Source organism: Schistocerca serialis, chromosome 9, assembly GCF_023864345.2.
Source record: "Schistocerca serialis cubense isolate TAMUIC-IGC-003099 chromosome 9, iqSchSeri2.2, whole genome shotgun sequence".
NCBI classification, from domain to species: Eukaryota; Metazoa; Arthropoda; class Insecta; order Orthoptera; family Acrididae; genus Schistocerca; species Schistocerca serialis.
The window spans coordinates 348002714-348012284 of record NC_064646.1 but is presented as its reverse complement, the minus strand read 5'-3'; the positions used below and the strand labels follow the sequence as shown (position 1 = coordinate 348012284).

Sequence of the window (9571 nt, the reverse complement as noted above, 5' to 3'; positions counted from 1 at the left end):
GCTGCTGCTGCTGCTTTTTCAGGAGCCTGGTTGTGTCAAGACTAGAGCTGTTTATAAAATATCGATATTTCTTCCAGTTAACATCAGTTTAAATGGACGATATTTTGTCCACGATCTATCGATACTGAAACAGTAATACCGAACGCTAACATTTTTATTTTATATTATTTTCGCGGTTATCGGTAAATATTTGAAACTGTGTTTTTGAAACTGTAGTTGAATATAATTTTACTTTCATTATGTGAGGGGTGTCTAACTAGGGGTCTAAAATATCGATATTTCTTTCAGTAAAGATCAGTTAAAATGGACGACATTTCGTCCGCGATATATCGATACTGAAACGGTAATATCGAACTCTGACATTTTTATTTTATATTACTTTCGCGGTTTTCGGTACATATTTGAAAATGTTCCTTTGAAACTGTAGTTGAATAAAATTTTACTTTCATTGTGTGAAGGAGTCTAACTAGTTTTCAATTTTGGGTTCTCTGCTGTTCCTTATTCATGTGAATGAACTCTCACTTAACGTTCAGCAAGCAGAGCTAGTACTTTTTGCAGATGACACAAGTGTTATAATAAACCCGATTCCAAAAAAAGCAGCTGAAGATATTGTTGAGGACGTCTTTCAAAGAATTATTTAGTGGTTCTGAGAAAATGTACTCTCCCTTAATTTTGAAAAAACTCACTATATCCAGTTCTGTACACCGAATAGAGTTATACCGACAATTGATGTAGCATATGAACAGGATTCAGTTAACAGGGTAGATGTCTCCAAATTTTTGGGTGTTCACATGCATGACAACTTGAACTGGAAGAAGCATACTAGTGAGCTTCTCAAACAATTAAGTTCAGCTTCTTTCGCTCTTCGTATAATCGCTAATCTTGGTGATAAACAGATCAGCCTCCTAACGTACTTTGCATATTTCCACTCAATAATGTCTTATGGAATAGTTTTCTGGGGTAACTCACCACATGTAGGCACCTATTCAAGGAGTTAGGTATTTTAACTGCATTCGCTAATGAAATTCGTTATAAATAATCCATCTCAATTCGCGAAGAACAGTGATGTTCATACGTACAACACTAGAGGGAAAAATGACCTTTCCTATCCGTTATTTGAGCTGTCAGTTGCTCAAAAGTGAGTACACTATCCAGCGACAAAAATCTTTGATCATTTGCCCAACAACATAAAGCGTGTGGCAGGTAGCAGATGAAGTTTTACATCTAGCTTAAAATTATTTCTTTTGGACAACTCCTTCTATTCCATTATATATCAATAGTTAAATATACAGGTCTAAAACCGGCAGTATATTTACAATGTTCAGACGATATTTTCACACAGTGTGGTCCACTGATCGTGACCGGGCCAAATATCTCAAGAAATAAGCGTCAAACGAAAACACTACAAAGAACGAAACTTGTCTAGCATGAATGGGGAAAGCAATGGCGCTATGGTTGGCCCGCTAGTGGGCGCTGCCATAGGTCAAACGGATATCAACAGCGTTTTTTTAAAATACGAACGCCCATTTTTATTACATATTAGTGTAGTACGTAAAGAAATATGAATGTTTTAGTTGGACCACTTTTTTCGCTTTGTGATGGATGGCGCTGCAATAGTCACAAACAAATGGCTCACAATTTTAGACGAACAGTTGGTAACAGCGCATTGTCAATGCATGTGCGAACATTACGGAAGGCGAACTACTCGCTGTTGAGAGGAATGTCGTTACACGTATTGCCAAATGCATTGAGGTTGACGGACATCATTTTGAGCATTTATTGCATTAATGTGGTATTTACAGGTAATCACGCTGTAATAGCATGCGTTCTCAGAAATGATAAGTCGACAAAGTTACATGTGTCACATTGGAACAACCGAAATAAAATGTTGAGACATACCCACGTTCTGTGCTTTAATGTAAAAAAACCTACCTGTTACCAACTGTTCGTCTAAAATTGTGAGCCATATTTGTGACTATTACAGCGCCATCTATCACAAAACGAAAGAAGTGGTCCAACTAAAACATTCATATTTCTTTACATACTACACGAATATGTAATAAAAATGTGGGTTCCTGTTTCAAAAAAACGCAGTTGATATCCGTTTGACCTATGGCAGCGCCATCTAGCGGGCCAACCATGGCGCCATCTGGTTTCCCCCTTCAAGCTAGACGAGTTTCGTTCTTTGTAGTTTTTTCGTTTGATGCATATTTGGCCCGGTCACTATCTATGGATCACCCTGTATACTGATGCGTCAAAACTTCTTCCTTCGATATATCAATTATGTTTCGAAGCGTTGGTCGCCGATAACGATATCTTTTAAATATCGATATATAGTGTTTCCGATATTTTTAAAAATATCGACAGTCGTAGTCCAGAGTGACACACTCCAGAGTGCACAGCAGCCAGCTGTTGCCGCCGACTACTCCGGCAGTTGCCGCAGCGCCTCCAGAGCGCACCCTGGCGCCGCGGACTCGCCGGGCCGCCGTGCCGTACATCATTGGCGGCGCGTGACGCCCTGGAGGCGAGTCGCCCGGCGTTTTTGGCCCCTCCCATAAATCTCTGCGCTCGCGTCCACGGCGGCGGCCGCGCAGAGGAGTGGCCGTCATAAGCTCTCCTCGTCTCTTCTTCGCTTCAGCCGCGGCCGACACACACACGCCGCCGTCAGTATTTACGATGTTCCATTTTACGCGCTGCTCGTCACCCCAGCACGTGAGGCCGTGCGCGGCACAGTTTTGCCACTCTTACTGCTGCGTGACGAAGAGACCGGGAGGGGGGGAGGCGCTGTTACGATGGGTTGCACTGTTTTCAAAGGCCTCGGGGGTGTGATTCGTTGGATAAACGACCTAGTATATACACAACACGGGATATACAATCAGTAAGAACTCAGCGGTCATTTTCAGCACTTTTAACACACGAAGTTTTGTTCTCATGGCAGTTATTTATTTTACAGTTTCCTTTTGAGGCGTTTCGATGTCATCGGTCAGCAGCTACCAAAATCCTACGTTTCCTGATTGAAACAGAATTTTATAACGAACTTAAGTGTTCTGAGTGGTTTTAATTAAAGTGCCTCTACTTACGGAAGCTCAGTGCGGGCTTTAACAATCGTATGGCAGCGGAACTTGGTAGATACGCAAATGCGTTAATGCAGAACCGATTTACACTGGAAAAAAAATTAGTTCAAATTATGGTCACCACGTGCAAATCAGGCGCTGCATGGTGCTTGTACACTACTGGCCATTAAAATTGCTACACCAAGAAGAAATGCAGATGGTAAACGGGTCTTCATTGGACGAATATATTATACTAGAACTGACATATGATTACATTTTCACGAAATTTGGGTGCATACATCCTCAGAAATCAGTACCCAGAACAACCACCTCTGGCCGTAATAACGGCCTTGATATGGCTGGGAATTGAGTCAAACAAAGCTTGGATGGCGTGTACAGGTACAGCTGCCCACGCAGCTTCAACACGATACCATAGTTCATCAAGAGTAGTGACTGGCGTATTGTGACGAGCCAGTAGCTCGGCCACCATTGACCAGACGTTTTCAGTTGGTGAGACATATGGAGAATGTGCTGGCCAGGGCAGCAGTCGAACATTTTCTGTATCCAGAAAGGCCGGTACAGGACCTGCAACATGCGGTCGTGCATTATCCTGCTGAAATGTAGGGTTTCACAGGGATCGAATGAAAGATAGAACCACGGGTCGTAACACATCTGAAATGTAACGTCCATTGTTCAAAGTGCCGTCAATGCGAACAATAGGTGACCGAGACGTGTAATCATCACACTGGGTGATACGCCAGTATGGGGATGACGAATACACGGTTCCAATGTGCGTTCACCGCGATGTCGCCAAACACGGATGCGACCATGATGATGCTGTAAACAGAACCTGGATTCATTAGAAAAAAATGACCTCTTGCCATTCGTGCACCCAGGTTCGTCGTTGAGTACACCATCGCAGGCGCTCCAGTCTGTGATGCAGCGTCAAGGGTAACCGCAGCCGTGGTCTCCGAGCTGATAGTCCATGCTGTTGCAAACGTCGTCGAACTGTTCGTGCAGATGGTTGTTGTCTTGCAAACGTCCCCATCTGTTGACTCAGGAATCGAGACGTGGCTGCACGATCCGTTACAGCCATTCGGATAAGATGCCTGTCATCTCGACTGCTAGTGATACGAGGCCGTTGGGATCCAGCACGGCGTTCCGTATTACCCTCCTGAACCCACCGATTCCATATTCTGCTAACAGTCATTGGATCTCGACCAAAGCAAGCAACAATGTCGCGATACGATAAACCGCAATCCGATAGGCTACAATCCGACCTTTATCAAAGTCGGAAACGTGATGGTACGCATTTCTGTTCCTTACACGAGGCATCACAACAACGTTTAACCAGGCAACGCCGGTCAACTGCTGTTTGTGTATGAGAAATCGGCTGGAAACTTTCCTCATGTCAGCACGTTGTAGGTGTCGCCACCGGCGCCAACCTTGTGTGAATGCCTGAAAAGCTAATCATTTGCACATCACAGCATCTTCTTGCTGTCGGTTAAATTTCGCGTCTGTAGGACGTCATCTTCGTGTTGTAGCAATTTTAATGGCCGGTAATGTATTTCAGTACGGTATCTATGCTGTCGTTTGACAAGACATAACGTAAGTGAATAGCATATCTTTCGAAAAGAGTTAGCGAAACTGATTTATGTGAACAGCAGCAGTTACTGTGCCGCACCGAGAGAGTTTCGCCGCCTGAAAGATCTGAGGAGATGCCTGGTGTCATTAAATGGTTTAAGGAGGTTGATAATGAAATTCGAAAAGACGGGTGGGCTTGGTGAGGCACCTGGAAGAGGAAGGCGACCTACCACCGGAAGAAGTTATTGACGACGTGGCTGTTGCTATGACTGACCATGCAGCACGTGCCCCGGACAATGCTAGTGCTCCTGCAGTGACACGAGAACACTTCATCCCATGGTCAAAGGTACGGACAGGTTTGCATTCTCTTTTACACTGGTACCCGTAGAAGAACCAGATGGTGCGGTAACTGAAACTTCATGATCCGCAGCAAAGTTCAGAATTTGCTCTTTACTTTCTGGCACGGATCGATATTGACGTCATGTGGCCGGGTAATATTCTATGAAGTGAAGAGGCGTATTTTACCTTACAGGTTGCAGTGAACACAGATAATTCCCGAATTTGGGGCACTGTTAAACGGCGTGTTGTCTACGAAGAGCCATTGGACCCGCCATATGTGTAACTGCATGGTGCGGGTACAGAAGCACCTTTATTTCTGGTCCGTTCTTATTTGTCAAGAATACACCCAGAGGGCGTGTCAGGTGTACCGTGACATCTCCACGTTATCGAGACCTCCGTGTACAGGGAGCGATTTCTACTTTGGAAGAGCGCAACTTCGTGAAAACCACTGTTTTCGTGCAAGATGGAGCTACATCTCGGGTCGCTCGTCCAGTGAAAGATCTGCTTAATGAAACCTTATACGAACGTGTTATCTACAGAGGTTCTTCAGATGCATGTTCTGCAAGATCACCTGATCTGAATCCATGTGACTTTTACCTCTGGTGGTATCTAAAACAACCTATTTACCAGGGACACATTGCCGGCCGAAGTGGCCGCGCGGTTCTGGCGCTGCCGTCTGGATCCGCGAGACCGCTACGGTCGCAGGTTCGAATCCTGCCTCGGGCATGGATGTGTGTGATGTCCTTAGGTTAGTTAGGTTTAACTAGTTCTAAGTTCTAGGGGACTAATGACCTCAGCAGTTGAGTCCCATAGTGCTCAGAGCCATTTGAACCATTTGAACCAGGGACACATTCTGTCTCTATCTGATCTGAAGGCCATATAGAGGAATAAGTTGCTGAGATTGCAATGGAACTGGTGCGAGCAGCTGTTGATTACGTCGTTTAACGGATGCAGCATCTCGTCGACGTCTCGGGTGCTCATACTGAACAAATTGTGCAAGCGACAGTTAATAAAAAAAATCAATATCATGCCTTTTTCATTTGTTTCATCCTTTCTGCCTACGTCCCGTTACTAATTCACTACATATGGAACACTTCTATACGTCTTGCATCCACAGCACCAAATTTGGATATGGCGGCCAAAATTGGAACTAATTTTGTTTCCAGCGTAAGTTGATTCTGCATTAACGCATTAGAATATGTACCTAGTTTCGCTGCCAAATGACAGTTTCACCCATACTGGACCTCTGTGAATTGCTGCACTTTAATTATAACCACCCGGTACCTCCACGTTCGGTGTCAGGAGTCGTGGTAAGGGGGGGGGGGGGGGAGAAGGGGGGAGTGGGAGTACCTCTCGCTGCGATATGTACACGGAGTGACCTCAACCAATTTTCCCCTTCCGTACTGTCGCCGTGAATTTTGAAATTTTTGTGTATGTCTTTTATATTTATCTTACGATTTACTTAACAGCTCTCTAGTGGTCCACATTTTCTCACCCAATTTTAGTATTTCGACCCACTTTAGTTGTACTGACTGTGATGACCCTTCCTGGTGTATCCTAGAGTGACCAGGTTCAGTTTTAGCATCCTGGGTTTGATCTCAATTTTGACTATCTGGCTAAAGCTACTGTCGCGTACATTTTCAACCACGATGACATGGCCCCAGACCCTGGAGACAACAATTGTCCTTTTCTCGTTTCATGGCTTTTTACTTTATTTTCCTGTGAGTCGAGGAGCAGATGATTAATTAGCTCCTTTAAACCAATAAGCATCACCATCATCAGTAACAAGTGATCGATGATGTCGAGACATAAAAATCTGGTTACAGTGTGTCTTGTCAAAGTGCACCGCTCAGTACACACAAACGATTTGCAAAATGATTTAGACAAGATATCTGCATCGTGCGAAAAGTGGCAATTGATCGAAAACAATTAAACTGAGAGGTTCTACACATTAATACTAGAAAATTTACGTTAAAATTCTGTACACGATACTGAAGAAGAGAGTTTCACGGATATCTAAGCAAATGGCAGTGGCAGCCATTTCGGCGCGGCCATTTAAATCACAGAATTCCTCCTCCGAATCAAAAAATAAACTCAAAGAGAAGAAAAAAGCGAGACTCCACGAAGGTGTTACGCAATTTTTTCACAATTTGATATTCATACAGGTGTCAACAGAAAATCCAAAATTGTAAACATTGGCGGCCGATTGATGAATGTGTGACACTGTAGCGCAATTTCAACGCGCAGCTGACAAGTATGTTAAAAACAGGATACACTGTGTGATTAAAAGTATCCGGACACCTGGCTGAAAATGACTTACAAGTTCGTGGCACCCTCCATTGGTAACGCTGGAATTCAATATGGTGTTGGCCCACCCTTAGCCTCGATGACAGCCTCCACTCTCGCAGGCATACGTTTAATCACGTGCTAGAAGGTTTCTCTGGGAATGGCAGCCCATTCTTCATGGAGTGCTGCACTGAGGAGAGGTATCGATGTCGATCGGTGCGGCCTGGCACGAAGTCGCCATTCCAAAGGCGTTCTACAGGATTCAGGTCAGAACTCTGTGCAGGCCAGTCCATTACAGGCATGTTACTGTCGTGTAACCCCTCCGCCACAGGCCGCGCATTATGAACAGGTGCTCGATCGTGTTGAAAGATGCAATCGCCAGCCCCGAATTGCTCTTCAACAGTGTGAAGCAAGAAGGCGCTGTGCTGTGATAGTGCCACGCAAAATAACAAAACACGACCACACCATAACACCACCGCCTCCGAATTTTACTGTTGGGACTGCACACGCTGGCAGATGACGTTCACCGGGCATTTGCCATACCCACACCCTGCCATCGGATCGCCACATTGTATAGCGTGATTCGTCACTGCACACAACGTTTTTCCACTGTTCAATCGTCCGATGTTTACGCTCCTTACACCAAGCGAGGCGTCGTTTAGCATTTACCGACGTGATGTGTGGCTCATGAGCAGCCGCTCGCCCTTGAAATCCAAGTTTTCCCACCTGCTGCCTAACTGTCATAGTATTTGCAGTGGATCATGATGCAATTTGGAATTCCTGTGTGATGGTCTGGATAGATGCCTGCCTATTACGCATTACGACCCTTTCAATTGTCGGCGGTCTCTGTCTGTCAACGGACGAGGTCGGCCTGTACGCTTTTGTGCTGTACGTGTCCCTTCACGTTTCCGCTTCACTTTCACATCGTAAACTGTGGACCTATGGATGTTTAGGAGTGTGGAAATCTTGCTACAGACGTATGACACATGTGACACCCAATCACCTGACCACGTTCGAAGTCCGTGAGTTCCGCGGAGCGCCCAATTCTGCTCTTCACGATTTCTAATGACTACTGAAGTCGCTAATATGCAGTACCTGACAGTAGGTGGCAGCACAATACACCTAATATGAAAAACGTATGTGTTTAGGGGTGTCCGGATACTTTTGATCACACAGTGTATGTCGATACCATGGCGGAAAGTATTTTCGAAATTCATTCCGTGTACTCAGTTGGACTTCGCAGACGGACTCGTGAGCAATATACGAAGATGTCAGCATTTGATATAGGACATTTAGTTTGGCTCAAACAATCCAATTGGTAAAATCGGCAAATCACACGATACTTGAATAGGAGCGATGCCATTATTCGGAGTAATAGATGAACTCTGGCCGAACACAGTGTCAGGAAGGAAGAGGTCGATCTACAGAGGCGACAGAGGAGGACAAAGGATTCGTCAGAGGTAATCAGAAATCACCAGTAAGTGCAACTGATGCTTCAGTGACCACAAGGACTATTAATGGGCGGCCCACAAAAGGGGCCGAGCTCACGGCGCCCCTTGCGCCGACTACCGTTGACGTCTGTATACAAATAAGCGCTTTTGTAGTGGTGTCGGGCACATTTGACCTGGTATCTTATTAAATGGAGTAGAGTTATCTTCAGAAATGAGTTGCGCTTTAAACTGAGCTCTGGTGGACAGCGAAGATGTGTCGAGATGCCCCTGTCAGCGATGGGATACCAACCTCACTGTCAACAGGACACAAAAAAAGAAAAAAAACTCCGTCTTCAGGCCACGATTGCCCTACGGGGACCATCCGACCGCCGTGCCATCCTCAGTAGAGGATGCGGATAGGAGGGGCGTGGGGTCAGCACACCGCTCTCCTGGTCATTATGATGATATTCTAAACCGAAGCCGCTACTATTCGGTCGAGTAGCTCCTCAAATGGCATCACGAGGCTACGTGAACTCCGAAAAATGGCAACAGCGCATGGAGGCCTGGATGGTCACCCATCCAAGTGCCGACCACGCCCGACAGCGCTTAACTTCGGTGATCTCACGGGAACCGGTGTATCCACTGCGGCAAGGCCGTTGCCGGGACAGATGGTCTGGGGTATCATTTCATTTCATAACAGGACCCCGTTGGTTGTCGTCCGCGGGACCCGTACATCACAGCAGTACGTAGCCCCAATTTGTTGCCCTTCATGGTAAGCCAATCTGTCTTACATTTTAGCAAGATAATACCCTCCTGCACAGGGCGAGAGGTTCTAGTGCTTGTCATTGTGCTTGCCAAACCCTACCTTGGCCTTCAAGT

General features: G+C 45.4%; 1 pseudogene; it reads right to left on the bottom strand.

The window, feature by feature from the left end:
• Nucleotides 1-9235: 9235 nt before the first annotated feature.
• Nucleotides 9236-9353, bottom strand: LOC126420302 (5S ribosomal RNA; annotated as a pseudogene).
• Nucleotides 9354-9571: the final 218 nt, after the last annotated feature.